Source organism: Ictidomys tridecemlineatus, chromosome 1 (assembly GCF_052094955.1).
Source record: "Ictidomys tridecemlineatus isolate mIctTri1 chromosome 1, mIctTri1.hap1, whole genome shotgun sequence".
Classification (NCBI taxonomy): Eukaryota; Metazoa; Chordata; class Mammalia; order Rodentia; family Sciuridae; genus Ictidomys; species Ictidomys tridecemlineatus.
Genome location: NC_135477.1, coordinates 201,195,133 through 201,210,490, shown reverse-complemented (window position 1 = coordinate 201,210,490; position 15,358 = coordinate 201,195,133). Strand labels below are relative to the sequence as shown.

The 15,358-nt window shown below is 41.4% G+C and overlaps 1 long non-coding RNA gene across 9 annotated transcripts in view; it reads left to right on the top strand.

Annotated features, from left to right (window-relative positions):
- LOC144364913 (uncharacterized) overlaps positions 1-13,428 on the top strand; it is a 70,102-nt gene extending 56,674 nt beyond the window's left edge. For 8 of the 9 annotated variants that reach the window (XR_013423037.1, XR_013423046.1, XR_013423042.1 and 5 more), the window contains 2 exons: positions 1,659-1,832; positions 11,719-13,428. This is a non-coding gene — a long non-coding RNA (uncharacterized LOC144364913). The remainder of the gene's footprint in view (positions 1-1,658; positions 1,833-11,718) is intronic. The other variant, XR_013423035.1, reaches the window with a different exon arrangement.
- Positions 13,429-15,358: the final 1,930 nt, after the last annotated feature.

Here is a 15,358-nt window from a genome sequence, read left to right as displayed (position 1 = left end):
ACATGGCATGAGTGAATGGCAGGTTATAGGAAATGTTGTGGTGTCCCACCTCTTATTTTCAACTCATGCCCTGAACCTTCCACTGCAAAAGCTGTGACGTCTGTGTGGAGGTGAGTGCTCCTCCTCCCTGTCCACTCACCAACCTGTCCCTAGGCACTTGAACAGGACCAGGAACCTCACATCATGAGTAGGCCAGATGGGAGTATCAGACCATGTTCCCAGAGTGCTTCAAGTGGCTCTCAGCCTCTGTTGGTCACTTATATATGTCATCACCTCTGTGTTTGTAGCTCTCCATGGAGGCTGTCCTTGCTTGCACAGGTGCTAATATGCCAAAGAGGGGAGCTCATCTGTGCTGGGCCTGGTGGAGTTGGGGAGGAAAAGTAGTGACTGTCCCCTTTCCTGGCTTGCTGATACTAGATCCTCAGCCCTTTAAGCTGACTGCTGCGGTGTCCTGGGTATCTTTGCCTGTCTTGGTCTGGGTGTCCCAGTTGGAGGGTTTCCTGGGCTCTGAATGTGTTTCTCGGATGTGCCCATCCTGCTTGGGTTCACAAATGCAGATGTCTGGATGGGCGAGGATGTTTTTTCATCTTGATTCAGTTTCTGTAAAAACAGAGGTCCAGAGATGTTATATCCTGCTCCAAGCGACACCAGGCAGGTTTTGTCTCTATACACCTCACTCAGGACAGGTGACCTGATGAGCCATGGGGTCCTAACTGTGCTCTAACCTTGGAAATGCCAGGTTCTTTCTGAGATGGAACCTGTGTGTAGGGCAAGAGCAGGAGGCCTAGAGGGCTGAATTGGGGGAGGCCTCAGGATTAAGGGGTGATGGAGGCCATTCCATAGGGATCCTTGGTCCTGCCTCCTCTCCCCTAAAAATTTGATCACCATTGCAGGTGTTTGAATAACTGTGTGAGGCATCAAACATCCAGCTCTACCTGCTATTCCTCCTGTCCCTGTGCCTCTACCTGGGTGCCATGCTGGCCACCTGTGTGCTTTTCATCATGCACAGGAGGCACATGGCATTCCTGGACTATACCATGATGTATCCACACAGTCCCAAAGGCCAACACTGTGAAGAGCTAGTGTGGTGGGGAGGTAGGGGTGAACAGCCAAGAAGGAATGGGGGAGACCAAGGTTAGGGCTAGAGGGAGAAGTCACTTGGGAGGACTTTTGAAGGACATGTGGAGGGACAGTGGAGTTAGGGATATGGGAGTGTTAGGATGACTGTGAAGTTAAGAATCTAGGGGGGCCACAGAGTAGCGTAAAATAAGTTGAAAAGGAACAGGTGGGAGGACAGTGTGGTGAAGTTAGTGTTCACTTCGTTTTACTGGACTAACTGTCAAGTCCAGAAAGTGAGAGTTGGTGGGCGGTGCTAGCTGCGGTAGGAGGGATTAAGGGGATGATGCGGGTTGAAAGGCTGGACCAAGAAGGAGCTATTCCATGGCTTCACTTCTTAGCCTGTACAAAGCATCCTAGTAGCTGTACCGCGGGAGCCCTCCTTCTCCCCCTCATTCTGAAGCTGTTCATCAAGGCTGTGGCAGTGGGCAATGCCAGGCGACCCTATAAGAATCAGGTAAGTGGTATGAGTGTTGTGACCTTGGCTGTGTGGAGGCAACTTGCACCTCTGCAATTAGGCATTTTCTGTTCTTTATCTGCAGGCTTGGCCCTGATTGTGCCTCAAGAGTCCTTCCAGACCCATCTATGAAGATTCAGCTTATATATCTCCATACCCTGGAGCTTGCTGGCCATTCTCCCTCCTAGGTGCATTGAATTGAAAGCCTACAGTGTGCTGGGTGTGCTAGGTGGTAGTTATTTGAGGGATGAGTGTAGAGGTGAGTAAGTACCTCATTTACTTGTGTTGATAAACAACATGCAATCAGAATAACACTGGGAGATACCCAGGAACTCTGTGAGCCAAGGAGTGAGTCCTGAGTGATATAGCAGACTGAAAGAGACTGGGAGTTTGGCAAGACCCAGGCTGTAGAATAGAACATGTCCCTCTCTGTGTCTTTGGTGTGCACTTGCAGAGGAGACAGGAGGGCATTTACTGTGAGAGGTACAATTTTGCAGAAAGGCACAGAAACCTGAAAGTAGGGTGTTAACAGAATGATGAAGAAATGGATCTAGTTCAAGCACAAGGTGGCATGGGCAATGAGTTTGGTCCTGTGGGGGTCAAGATTAGAAAGATCATCAAGCAAGGGAAGTAGTTTTAAAGTAGTGGAAATCTGGGCGGCATGGTAACATTTTGTAAAAATGTCATTTATTGTGGAATAATTAAAAACAGTAAAATTCACTCTTTTTGTCTATAGTTAGAAATTTTGGCCAATGACATTGTATACTCTCCTCTAAGATCAAGGTTAACCAGTTCCATTACCCCAGAGAATCCATTCATCTCTGAGTTCTTGTGGTTTTCTCTTTCCAGAATCATGTATAAATGGCATTGTAGGCTTTTTAGTCTAGCTTCATCCATTGAGCATGACACATTTGAGATCCATATATGCAGTTGCTCATATCAGTAGTTTATTGTCTTTTGTTTCGGCATAGTATTGTATTTCCCTAGAGATTATTTATACATTCATCTATTGAAGGATTTTTACTTTGTATCTAGTTTTTGGTAGTATTATTTTTGGTTTATTTTGTTTTGTTTTGTACCAGGGATTAAACCCAGAGGTACTTAACCTCTGAGCAACATTCCTAGCCTCACCCCACCCCACCATCAGGACCCTTATATTTTCTTTCTGAAAAATTTTTAAAATTTTTAAGTTGCTTAAAGCCTTTTTAAGTTACTAAGTTACTGAGGCTTTGAACTTGCCAACCTCTTGTCTTATCCTCCCAAGCCACTGGGATTACAGGCATGGGCCACCTTGCCCAGCCAGTTTTGGGCAATTATAAATAAAGCTGCTATAACAACCATTGGTGCAGAGACATGTGGACATAAGTTTTCATTTCTGTTGGATAAATTGTTAAGAGTGGCATTGCTGAGTCATAAGGTAAACATATGTGGGAATTTTTAGAAAACAACTGCACCATTTCTACTTTCTACTGGCAATGAATGAGATTTCCAGTTGCTTCACATCCTCACTAGATTTTGACACGGTCATTTATTGCTATTCTTTTTGTTTTCAAATTGTAGCCTAATAAATGAGTAGTGGTATCTCATTAGAGCTCCAATCTGTATTTTCCTAATGACTAATGATGTTGAACATATTTTCATGTCTTCTCAGCCATGAGTATATTGTTGGTGATGTGTTTGCTCCAATCTTTTGCCCATTAAAAAAATTGTGTTGTTTTCTTACTGGGTTTCAGGAGTTCTCTATACTGGCTTCAGATCTATGTTTTTCAAATCTTTTTTTGCATTTCATGGCTTGTCATTTTATTTTCTTAATAGCATCTTCCAAAGAGCAGGAGTCCTTAGTTTTGCTGTTTTTCCAGTACTGGGGATTGAGTCAGGGGTGCATGATCACTAAGCTTCTTTCCCAGCATTCCTTGTTGTTCCCTCTGAATGGAACCTCATGTCCTGTGTGAGGAAGAGTTTCATTGCTTTCTTCCCCATCTGTGTTATTTCTTTTTCTTTGAGCTTCAACTAGGAATGCTAGGAGTGGGCATCTCTGCCATGGGATTCCTTTAGTATGGCAATCACTTGACTAAAGGCTCTTTCAGAAATACTGGTGGGCAGTATCAATGGGGGAGGGGAAGCCGCAGATCCTGAGACAGCTGAACAGACAGAGGATCCTGTCTGCTCATCACCTCCCATCCTTTTATTCAGCACCCCATCACTGCCATATGTGGTTCCCTCCCACATGTGACTCCTATGCTTGACCCTTTTTCTCAGCCCTGTGGTTTGCCTGTCTTCTCCTTTCTTCAGCTTCTAGTATATCATTGAGTTTGCCTAGCAGCCTTTTTTCTTCCTCCATCATGTGGTTCTTTCATCCCAGGTCAGGCCAGAGGCAAATGCCCTTTCTCCTCTGCTCAGAGAGAGGCTCTCCAAGACCAGAATCCCCAAGTCTCAAGGGATCTAATTGTGGTCTGTCTTCTGGCATTCAACAAACAGGGCTACCTTTCATTATTGGCAGCACTAATTTCAGGCACTGACCCCATGCTCCAGCTTTCATTCCCACCATACTCCATTCCCTGACTGCAACTCCTCCTGGAGTCACTTGTTTGGTGGTTGGTGGCAAAGACTCTGGTGAAAACCACAAAAGTTCAAATTACAGCTCTAGAACTGAACAGCAGGGAGACCTTGGGTATGCTAATTAGCCACTTGGTCACTCAATTTTCCTATCTGTAATAAAAGAGGGAATTGTGGGTTAATTCAGGTAAATCACATAGAACAGTGGCTGGTGCCAGAAAGTGCCCTATGTGCTGCTATTACCTCACTACCATTCCTTCCCATGGTCATCTACATATGTTAGGGCCTCATCTTAAAAGTCATACTAGTCCCACCCTTACCTGTTGTACCTTCTGGGTCTTATTCTCTGAAAGAGTTGACCTTGTTCACTAGCTCACCCTTCACTTCCTGGCCCAGGTCAGTCCAACCCTTGCTGTCAGGATGATGCTCTCATTAATGGCCAAAGCCAGCATACCTCTTCAGACTACTCTTTCTGAACTGGACACAGCCTCTGAAACCAGAAGTAGCTGTCTCAGCACTTAACTCTATGGGCTTCTCCTCTGCATGTACCTGGGTGCTGTGAGCTGCATTGCCTACATGGTTCTCATGATACTCTCTCTCTCTACTCTACCCTGGCCATTTCCCATGGTGCTCAGGGCCTCGTGTTGCAGCTGACCTCACTACTCTGAATGTATGCTGGCCATGTTGTTTGCAGGGTGCTTTCTACCCCCGTGCAGTGACTAGATGATGTTTTTTTTTTTTTTTTTTGCTATGAGGTATTGAACCCAGGGGGTCTTTATCAGTGACATACATCCCCAGTGCGTACTATTTTTTATTGTGAATCAGGGTCTGACTAAGTTGCTGAGCTGGTCTCAAGCCTGCCTCAGTGTCCCAAGTCACTGGGATTATAGATGTGCACCATGGTGCCTAGTTTTAGAGAAGCATTTTTGATGCCCTGAAATACTTCTGATGGGGGTGCATCTCAGTGGTAGAGTTTGTGCTTAGCATAAGCATGGGCTTGGATTCTTCAATCGAAGCACACAAAGAAAAAACATCTGGATAAATGAGTGAACCAATAAACAGAAGAATCAACATTTGGGGATAGAAAGAAAGAGAGAAAGGAACAGAGAAGCCTGATGCCTTGATCCCCCAGGATAAGGGGAAGAAGAAGAGGCAGCAGGAAGTTGGTCAGAAGATGGGGCAAGAAGAAGATGCTGCTGGATTTTGGTTTTGTGGAGTGTGAGGGTATTTGAGACACAGAATTGGAGCAGGAGTCCCAGGAGTGGAGCCAGTGAGAGATGCTGGTCTGTGTGCCTCAGAGCTGTTGGATTCCAGTTGTGTGTGATAGGGTTTCAGTGAGGAAGGTATTCACATTTACTGATCAGTACTTAAGAATTTATTATCATTCCTTGAAGCATTTTTCTATACCTTATGTACAATCAATATTTTCTATACATTATATATAAATTTTTTTTCTAGGTTTAAAAATTCTGTAATTTTAAAAATAATCTGCCATTATTAAGTTATTTCTTCTGGTACAAGGGATTGAACTCAGGGGTGCTTTACCATCAAAGCTTCATCCACAATCCTTGCTATATTTTGTTTTCTGAAAAGGTGTCACTAAATTGTTGAGGGCCTTGCTAAGTTGTTGAGCCTGGCATTGAACTTGTGATGGTCCAAGTCACTGGGATTACAGGTGTGCGCCACTGCACTTGGTGGTATACTCATTTCTTAAGTGTTGTGAACACCTTAAAAGAGGCAGAACCTCATAGAGGACATGATTCATGTTGCCTTTTGGACATATTCCACAACTGTTCTGATGTGGAATCATCTTTCCTTCTGGTGGAGAATAGTGTTGAAGATCAAAATCTTTATATGTTTGCCATGGGAGAGTTGGGGGTGGATAGAGGTGCTGCTGGACCACTTTTCATTATAACAGAGTGTTTGCTAGCTGAAGCTCTTGAAGTTGGGGTGAAAATCAACCTGGTCTGGAAGGAGGAGGGGTTGAGGCTGGACTCAGCAGAGGGAGAAAGTGGAATAAGGGAGAGGAGATAGCAGTCAGTGTCCAGGAAAGGAAATGACCTTTGAGCTTGACCTTTACTGCTTTGTATACTAAAGGCCTTCAGCCCATGTTTTCCTGGAAAATCTGATTTTTGACTAGGAAAATATGTCTGGGTATCCTCCACTGCCACTGCTCTCCCAGATGGTGAAATTCAGTTGAGGTAGATTTTTAGAAAAAATCAAGATTAAAAGAGTAAAGTAGGAGCAGGGTGGTGACACCATCTTTGGATCAGTTGAGTAGAGGAGCACTAGAAAGATTTTAAAAGGTGCATGGAAGGACATGGTGGGAGGACAGGTGTGGCCCATGGAGACAGAGCAAGGTTTTTACAAAGGGAGGCACAAGGAGATGAGGAGCCCTGAAAAGGCAGGAGAGGTGGGTGCTGAGTCAGCACTCTCTGGGGAAAACTACTCAAAAGTGGGTCTAGAGAGGTCACTCTTCCTAGGAGCCTGGGAAGGCAGGAGGCCCTGGGTCACTCACTCTTGGGCACTCCTGTACCTAGAGCCTGGCCTCAGGCCCAGGTTGAACCCTGGCTTACCTGACCAACTTAGGGAGGGTCACTGGAAGATTGTCTTGTGTAGTCCTGCTGATTCTGAGCTCCTGTTCCCTTCCTTTCCTCCTGTTCCCTTCCTGTTCCCTGAGCTTTCTGTTCTCCTTCCAGCACAATAATCTATTTGACCAGGGCTGCACCAGGAACTGCTATATCATGCTATGTGCTCCCCTGTGACCCAAGAGAGTTGGTAAACCAAGGGCTCAAGTGGTGGACCCTGCCTGGGGCTGGTAAGGTGAAGCTAAATCTTTTTACCTGGTATCTGACCCCAGCTCCCAGACCCTGACACTCACTGTTCCTATCCTTTGGGGTTTTCTCCAGGGTGCTCTAGGAGTTTCTGGGAATTTCACTCTTCCTTGTTGTTGTAGGTTCTTGCCCCAAGAAATATGGTAGAGGGGAATGGCAGTCTGGATAGGGCTCCTGGATGAGAGCCCTGGGCTCTGTGCTTTCCCAGCTGAGGGGTGAGAGTGGTCAAGGAGACCAGGCCAATTTGGGTAGTCACTCCTTGAATTTGGTCTGTCGCTTTGCAGGTACATGTTGGAGGCTGTATGCCTTCAAGTGGAGCAGGGTACCAACTGGGGGCCAATGGATGTGCACTACTCAGCACACCATCTTAAAGACATTTCTAGGCCCAGGTCTGCAACTCAGGTCTCCCCAAGGAGTGGCAAGTTTGCACCCTTACAGGAGGTGAGGAGTATTGGGTATGCTTTGAAACATGAGAGTTTGTGGTTGCACATGTGTTGGGGGAAGCCCCTGATTTTAGGCTGGCCCTGAAGCTGAAGCACTTGGGGTGTAAGGATGGGATTATGGACCTGGAGGATGCAGGGTCCAGGTCACAGGGCTTCAGAGCACACTAAGGTGTCCCTGAAAAGAGAAAGAAAAGACTGAAACACTAACTTTCTAATTGGCTTTGGGCCAGTCCTTACATTTTTTTGTCCCCAGTTTCCTCAGCTATTAATGAGGACTGAGACTACTCCAATAGTTTGATTTAAAGAAAATTCTGTTTCTTTTATATTTGTGTGTGTGTGTGTGTGTGTGTGTGTGTGTGTGTTAGTTGTAGATGGAAACATATATTTATTTTATTTGTTTGTTTTTATATGGTGCCAAGAATTGAACCTAGTTCCTCATGCATGCTAGGCAGGCATTCTACAACTGGGCCACAACCCCAGCACCCCAGATTCACTTTTTATTGGAAATTTTTATTTGACATATGATATGAAACATTTAGAGTGGAGAATTAGAAGTGCAATGGGGTTGGTCACCAACAGTGCCCCCCATGGTCTCTTGCAGTGATGTGGTTCCAGCCTTCTTTCTTGTCCTGCCTCTAGGCACCCAGAGACTTGAATGTGATCTGTGGGATGAAGATTAGGGAGAGCCCCCATGTACTAACTCTGTGTTTAGCTTACCATTAGCTCAGTGGTGTATTGGGAGGTTTTCAGAGGAGGCTTGGCCTCCCATTCTCCCTTCACACCCAGCAATGCCAGGACACACACAAAAAGTTTATCTCTTGAGCCACATGTGGGGGACTTGTGCCTGATTCCTCACTCACTCTCCTGATGAGAGTGCTAAGACCCCCACACCTGTTATATACTCATATATTTTGCTGCTTCCTATGGCTGCTGTGCTGTCTGTCCTAGGTTCAGGGAAATGGGTTTTCTGGGCATGAGTGGAGGCTCAGTGGGGCTGGGATAGAGCCCTTCTGGAAGGGAAGATCCTTGCTCTCTGGAGACTCAAGCTCAGGAACCAACACTGCCTTACTCTTTGACCTTGGGCAAAACATTCAGCATGTCTCTCACTCTAAAAACGTGGCAACAGTAATAATCACAGCAACTGACCTTGCTGACTTCCTGGCAAGAGCTGGAGAGGGGCGTATGCCTACCAGCCTGGATAATATGAAGTGCACCTCAAACAATTTCATAAAATAGGAAGTGAACTTGTTTATTATTAGTCCTAATAGGCTAGTATATTAGTCATAAATTAGAAAGTTTCAGTTAAACATGAGTAAGTTTTGGAGATATAGTGGTCAAAATGGTTGTTGCAGTTAATTTACTGCATACTTGAAAACTAATAATAGAGTTGGGTACAGGGGTGCACATCTATAAGTTCAGCTACTAAAGAGCCTGAGGCAGGGGGCTGGGGATGTGGCTCAAGCGGTAGTGCACTCGCATGGCGTGCGTGCAGCCCAGGTTCGATCCTCAGCACCACATACCAACAAAGATGTTGTGTCCGCCGAGAACTAAAAAAAAAATAAATATTAAAAAAAAAAAGAGCCTGAGGCAGAAGGATCACAAGTAAGGATCAGTAACTGAAAGATAATTGTTTTATTTCTCAAAATAAAAAATAAAAACAACTGTAAAAATCATAGGGCTGTAGGTCAATGGTAACACACTCCTGGATTCAATCCACAGAGGTGGAGAAGGAAAGAAAAATTGACAATCAGTTTTGTGGGTTTTCTGTTTGTTTGAGGTGGAGTCCAAGTATTTTGGCCAGGCCAGTCTTAAACTCCTGAGGTCAATCTGTTGAGTGCTCCTATGTCAATGTGCTGAGTGCTGAATGGCAGGTGTGCACCACTGGACTGGCTAGAAAAGAGATTGTAAACTGGGTTTGGTGGCACATGACTAATTCCAGCAACTCAGGAAATTGAAGCAGCAGGATCACATGCTTTAGGCCAGCTTCTTCATTTTAGCAAGATTGTAACCCAAAATAAGAAGAGCTAGAGATAAAGCTAAGGGGTAGGATGTCCTTGGGGTCAATGCCCCAGTTCTGGGGGAGGGATATACATACATACATACATACATACATACATACATACATAAATACATATTCTATCATATAGAAGGATTTGGAGATTTTAGATTTCTACTTTTGGGCTAATATGAATAAGCATGGAAACTATTGTTCTTGATCATGCTAGACATTGAGTCACACCAGAGACCTTACATTTAAATTTAGGTTATTTTCCCCCTGTTAGTTATTGAAGCACCCCACTTTTATCTTTTTTTCCCATTTTCATTGGTGGTCTTGTGGGGCTTCCTGTGATGCTCAGACTGGTCTCAAATTTGTAGGCTCAAATGATTCTCCTGCTGCTGCTTTCTGATCAGGTGGGACAACAGGTACATACCACCATACCTGGCTATATAATTTCATATTGATAAGACCTTTTACATGTGACAGGAAACCCAGAATACAAAGCAATTTAAGATGACTGGGCATAGTGTCATAAGCCTATCATTCCAGAAGCTCAGGAGGCTGAGGCAGAAGGATCTTAAGTTTGAGACCAGCCTGGGCAGTTTAGCAAGACTCTATCTCAAAGTAAAAAAGGTTGTAAATGTAGTTCAGTGTTATAATGATCCTGGCTTCAATACCTAGTACTACCCAAACAAAGAATAAAAACATTAGAGTTGTGGCTCAGTGGTAGAATACTTGCCTAGCATGGACGAAGCCCTGGGTTCGATCCTCAGCACCACATAAAAATAAGTAAAACAAAGGTATTGTGTCCATCTACAACTAAATATTTTTTTAAAAAAATAAACTTTAAAGCTGGGCTTGGTGACACATGCCTGTAATTCCAGCTACTCTTCAGACCCATACACAAAGATCACTTGAGTCCATGATTTTGAGATAAGCCTGGGAAAAACAGTGAGACTTTATGTCGCAAGAAAAAAAACACACTAAATAATAATAATATTAATAATAATAATAATAAAAAAAAATTTGTGAAGCCAAGCACTGTGGTTCACCCCTGTAGTCCCAGAATCTCCAGAGGTTTAGGTAGGAGGATGCAGGTGTTGGGATCTTAACAAGACTCTTCAAATTTAAAAAAGGGTTGTGGGATGGGAATGAATCTCAGTGGTAAAGCACCCCTGGATTCAGTCAGGGAGATGGGGGAGGAAATAACTAGATAACGTTAAAATCTTGGGACTAGATGTGTAACTTGTAGTGTGTTTACCTTACACTTAGCAGCTTGAGGCCCTGGCTTAATCCCAAACACCACGAAAAGAATAAAAACAATTAAAAAACTTTATGTATATATCCCAAATCACAAATGAAAATGTTAGTTTCGCCTGTATACCTTTTGACCCAGAAATGTAATTTTTAGCATATGTGTCCTAGGGAAACAATAGAACAGCATATATTAAAAGTTTTGTCCCATTATTTAGATAACAAAATGTAGCAAAAACTCAACTCAAATATTATTAGTGGTAAATTGGTTAAAATGTGGCATGACAATTTAATGTACTACTTGGTTATTTTAAATGGATTTAGGGGTAAAAAACTGTCATGTATTGCTGGGCTCAGTGGAGCATGACTATAATTCCAGCAGCTTGTGAAGCTGACTTAAGAGGTTTGCAAATTCAAAGCCAGACTCAGCAACTAAGGGAGGAACTAAGCAATTTAATGAGACCCTGTCTCAAAAAATATAAAGGCTGAGGATGTGGCTTGGTGGTTGAGTGCCCCTGAGTTCAATCCTTGGTACCCCTTCCCCCCTCTCCCCCCCAAAAAATATATGAAACAGTAAACACTGTATAAGGTGGCTTCCTGGTTTAGAAACAATAAATTTTTATTTCCTGAAGTGCTGATGTTGGAATGGGCCTGCTGCCCTGTGTTCTGTATTGGTCTAAAGCTTAAACCAGAACCAGACATAAGCAAGCATCTTTCTTCCTGTTTGCTGTCCCCTGACTTTTGCTCTTAGCTTAAGCCTTTTAAATTAGGAGCTACTCTGGTGGGTGATTAACAGGAGGAAATGCAGGTTTGACACTTCTGTCCCTCTCCCCAAACAAACCCAGCACTCCATTCCTAGTACTCTGTTTTGAACATTCCTGTTCATTTGCAAAATAGATATGGAAATGTAGAATTCTAGAAGGCTAGACCATTTAGAATTTAGTCAAATCTAAAATTATGTGTATTGGTTTGTTTTATGTATGTTTAACATTAATTTCTGAAAACTAATTTATTAGAGCAATTGAAACCACAAGTAATTTCTGAATTTCTCTTTGTTAGGGCATGCCAGAGCAGTGGGCATGACTCCAACACAGTGAAGCAGAAACATCTAAGCTTTACTCCTCCTGGAAAGACATCAGAAAGTGGTAAAACACTGAATCACATGGAAACTTGTGAAGCACTGATAGATGAAAAGATCATTTCTGGAAAAATAAAAGGCTAAGCTATATTGTCCCTACTTTCTCCTACATAGAAATTGCTTTTTGTCAACTGTCCAAATGGCACTTGAACATCTTCTGGAATCTGAGGATTACTTTGATCTCATAGTTTTGTTAGAAATTGAATTGAATGTTTTACATTTTTTTCCATATTTCTTATACATTATAATTAAACATGGTAGTGGGACTGACACTTGTTCCATGTTGTTGCATTTACTTAGGGTGTTTCTTTTACTCACTGCCTTAAATTATTTTCAGTTTAGAAGGAAAAAGTTCGATTTATAGACATGTTTATGCTAGAAATATGTTTATTGTCAGTGGCATAGAAGAAAGTTTTTCTTTATTATTCAATAGACATCAAAATAAAAAATATTACAAGGCTCTCTAGTTGTCTTTTCAGTTTTGAAGAAGGTCAGCAAGATCCTTTAAAGTGTTCTTCTTGTATCACAGGCAACTCAGTGAGGGTCTCTATTGTCTGCTCAATTTTAAAACCTAAAATTTATACTAAAAAATCCATTAATTAGATATAATTTTATTTCTAGAAACTTAAAGGTAATAACCAAAAATTAAAGTCTACAAAGATTTTCTAAAGGGTATTGGTTAAATAATGAAAACACCCATATTAAGGCACTATCAATTTAGCCATTAGAATAATGTTATGATCAGATATTAGGAATGATGAAGCTGGCATATAGCTGGCATATAGTTTTAAATTTCATTGATTTTTCTTTTTCTTTCTTTCTGTTTCCTTTTTTTCTTTTTCTTTTTTCTTTTCATTTGCTTCCTTTAACTTAAATTGTTCTTTTGGCTTTGGCCTCTAAAAGCTAGATTACTGAATTTAGCTCCCTTTTCTTCTCTCATCTGTGTATTTAATGTTATAAATTCCCCTAAGTGCTCTAATTGCTTACACATTGCTTTGGGTAAATTGTGAAATTAAAATACATTGTATTTTCTTCATTTTAATTCAAAATATTTTAAAAATTCCCTTGAGACTATTTTTACTCATGTGTTATTTATAAATGTATTACTGAATTCCCAAATATTTGGGGATTTTTCAGTTCTCGTTCTATTAGTGATTTTTAGCTTAATTTCATTGTGATATAAGAATATGTTTTATTTTATTTCTAATGTATTAAATTTATTGATGACTCTTTTATGGCACAGGACATGGTGGACCTTTCTGAATTTTATGTAAACTTGAAAAGAATGTGTACTCTCTTCTTTTTGAGTAGAGTATTTTAGAAATGCCAATAAGATCAAGTTGATTGACAGCGCCACTCAGGTCAACTATATCCTTATTGATTTTCTGCTTCCTTCATCTATCAAGCCCTGAGAGATATGTTCAAAAGTCTGCAGCTTTAGGAGTGAATTTTGTCAATTTCTCCTTGAGTTATATGAGTTTTAGTGTCACATATTTAGATGTCTGTTGTTAAATGCTTACATATTTAGAATTGTTATGTCTTCTTGGAGTTTGTCCCTTTTTATCCCTGATAATTTTCCATATTCTGAAATGTACTTTATATAAAATTAATAAAGCTTTTGCATATTTCCATTGATTAGTTCCTATAGTGCATCACTGTTCATCTTTTGGCTCTAATTGTATCTGAGTCTTCTTAATCAAAGTGGTTTCTTATAGACAATATATGGTAGAGTTTTGTTTCTTTATTCAGTTTGAAACTTTTTCTTTAATTGTCATTTTAGACTAGTCACATTTTAAGTGATTATTGGTAGAGTTGGAGTAGTATTTAATGTATTTATAACTGCTTTCTCCATTTTGCATTTGTTCTTTATGCATTTTCCCACTTTTCTGGTTATACTTAGTATTTATATGATTTTGTATTATCCACTCTCTTAGAAAGAGGAGGTCAGAAAAAGTTCTTCAGAAAGCTAATATTGAGTTACCGTATGAACTAGCACTACTACTACTAGATATATATCCAAGAGAATTAGAAGCATATGTCTAGGGCAAGTGTTGTGGATAAGTAGAAGCATGCTTGCCTTGCATGTGTGGGGCACTGGTTTCCAATCTCAGCACCACATCAAAACAGAAAATTAAATAAAAATAAATAAATAAATAAATAAAAAGTATATGTCAATGGAGTGGAAGATGTAGATCAATGGTAGAGTGCCTAGCGGCCCTGGGTCAGTCCACAGCAGTGACAAAAATAAAAGGGCAATAAAAGCACATATTCACACAAAACATATACAAAGTGTTCATAGCAGTGTTATTTAGAATAGTGAAAATTGGAAACAATTCAATTACCTCTCACTTAATGAACAGTGGAATATTATTTGGCCATAAAAGGGAAGGAAGTTTTGATACATGTACACCATTGACCCTTAAATGTGCTCTACTAAGGAAAACAGGTGAAAGAGCAGATGGAATTGGATTTGAATATGCTTTCCCTGATGCTTTTTGCCCCATTGCCTGATTTCAGTTCAAGTAAGCAGTTAAAGTAGTTTTGACAGTAGATCTATTTAGAATACTTTCCAGAGCCATTTTCAAAACCCTTTTTTTTTCATGTATTTATTTAGCCAATATTGAATTTAGTCCCTGCCTTGTGCAAGGCACTGTTCAATTTGCTGCCTAGAAAACCCACAAAAATTTCTTCCCTGTACAACCTACACTTTAGTAGGAGAGAAACTATAAAGGAAATAAGAATAACACCTTAAGCAATGGACTCTTTAGGTGATGGACTGGCAGGAGAGTGAGAGTCAGAGGGTTGTTTTCATAGGGTTCCTTACCTAGGGAAGAGCATGACAAGCAGAAGAGCATGATTAGCATGGAAAGCCCTGAGGAAGGAATGTTCATTGTGCAGTGAAAGATCTTGAAGGGCTTTAGCAGAGTCACAGTGCACTGAGCAAGGAGTAGGTGGAGAGGGTCAGTGAGTGATGCCCTATGTAGTGCTTTGTAGGGCTTCTGGCTTCCACTCTAAGATGGGGAAACCAGTGGAAAGTTTTGAGCAGAGGCATAAAATTGTCTTACTTAAATATTAAGAGGCTCACTCTGGTCAATTTATTCAGAAGAGATTCTCAAGGAAGGCCAAGGTAGAAGCGGGAAGACCAATTAGAATGCTGTTGCAATAATTCAGGTGAGAAATGACAGATATGTAGACAAGAATGGTATCAATTCAGGTGAAAAAAAAACAATAATCAGATTCTGGATGTATTTTGAAAGGAGCGTCTATGTAAAGAAGAGTTGAGGGTAGTTCTAAGAGTTATGGCCTAAGAATGGGAATGATGAAATTAAAGTGTCCCTTAGTTGAGATGGGAAGGACTTCAAGATGGGTAGAGGGGTTGGGGTGGTAATTGAGAGTTTAGTAGTGAGCATTTTAATGTGTTTTAGACATGTTAAAGTTAAGACACCTAGTAAGATGTTCAAGTGGATATACTGATGAGGCTGTTGGGTATGCAAGCCTGGGATCCACGTTAGAGAGATAAAATTGAAGCTTCCTAGCTACAGATGTTTCCTAAAGCTGCAA